The 1,587-nt window shown below is 40.5% G+C and overlaps 1 pseudogene; it reads left to right on the top strand.

Annotated features, from left to right (window-relative positions):
* Positions 1-624: 624 nt before the first annotated feature.
* On the top strand, positions 625-1,134 carry LOC116561304 (annotated as a pseudogene).
* Positions 1,135-1,587: the final 453 nt, after the last annotated feature.

Below are 1,587 nucleotides of genomic sequence, written 5' to 3'. Positions count from 1 at the left end.
TAATTTTTAAAATGGTTTGTAGAGTTTGGGGTCTTGCTATGTTGCCCAGGCTGGTCTTAAACTCATGGGTTCAAGCAGTCCTCCCACCTTAGCCTCTAAAATGCTGGGATTACAGCTGTGAGCCATTGTGCCCACCTGCAAGCAGGACTTCTTGCAACTCTTCTTTAAATTTGAAATTATTTATTTTTATTTTTATTTTTTACTTTTTTTTTTGAGAGGGAGTTTCGCTCTTGTTACCCAGGCTGGAGTGCAATGGCGCGATCTCGGTTCACTGCAACCTCCGCCTCCTGGGTTCAGGCAATTCTGCTGCCTCAGCCTCCTGAGTAGCTGGGATTACAGGCACGCGCCACCATGCCCAGCTAATGTTTTGTATTTTTAGTAGAGACGGGGTTTCACCATGCTGACCAGGATGGTCTCGATCTCTTGACCTCGTGATCCACCCGCCTCGGCCTCCCAAAGTGCTGGGATTACAGGTTTGAGCCACCATGCCCGGCTAAATTTGAAATTATTTAAAATGAAAAGTTTGAAAATTCAATAAATTCATATTACTCTTCAGCTTAAAATATTTCAATTGCTTTTGTGTGCATATCACACATCCTTTAACATGCTGTAGACCTCTTCCCTTTTGCGGCCATCACCGAAGCAGGAGCGACCAAAATGAAGTTCAATCCCTTTGTGACTTCCGACCGAAGCAAGAATTGCAAGAGACATTTCAATGCACCTTCCCACATTCACAGGAAGATTATGTCCTCCCCTCTTTCCAAAGAGCTGAGGCAGAAGTACAACATGTGAACCATGCCCATCCAAAAGGATGATGAAGTTCAGGTTGTACAAGGACACTATAAAGGTCAACAAATTGGCAAAGTAGTCCAGGTTTACAGGAAGAAATACGTAATCTACATTGAACGCGTGCAGTGGGAAAAGGCTAATGGCACAACTGTCCACGTAGGCATTCACCCAGCGAGGTGGTTATCACTAGGCTAAAACTGGACAAAGGCCACAAAAAGATCCTTGAACGGAAAGCCAAATCTCAACAAGTAGGAAAGGAAAAGGGCAAATACAAAGAAGAAACAATTGAGAAGATGAAGGAATAAAGTAATCTTATATACAAGCTTTGATTAAAACTTGAAAAAAACAAAAAGACCCTGAAGAGTCAGGCCCCTCTCTGCCTCTCCAACATAATTCAGGCCACTGTCCCTCTGGCTTCCTCTGACCAGTCTCAGAGGCATTCTTTTAATTCCTGGAACTCTTCCCTAGCTCCCTAACTAAATTAGATCCTGTTTATTATCCTCTTTCAAAGCACAGCGTTTATCACAATTTGTAATTATACATGCAAACAATTATGTATTCTTGTTTAATAATGTTATGTATAAAATAATAATTATGAAGACATTTTAGAAATGGGGAATTATTGAGGTGACCTGATTTAAATGTTTAGGCATGGAAAATTATTTAGTAAAGTTAAGTTCTAAATTACATACAAAATTATTCATACACTTCACGTAGTAGCAAACATATAATGGACAAGAATTAGAAATAATATGCAAATGCCTGATGTGGTGGTTCACGCCTATAATCCTAGCACTT

The sequence above is a fragment of the Sapajus apella genome, unplaced genomic scaffold, assembly GCF_009761245.1.
Source record: "Sapajus apella isolate SASKATOON/1434 unplaced genomic scaffold, GSC_monkey_1.0 scaffold29, whole genome shotgun sequence".
NCBI lineage: Eukaryota > Metazoa > Chordata > Mammalia > Primates > Cebidae > Sapajus > Sapajus apella.
This window is presented reverse-complemented; position numbering and strand designations above follow the sequence as displayed.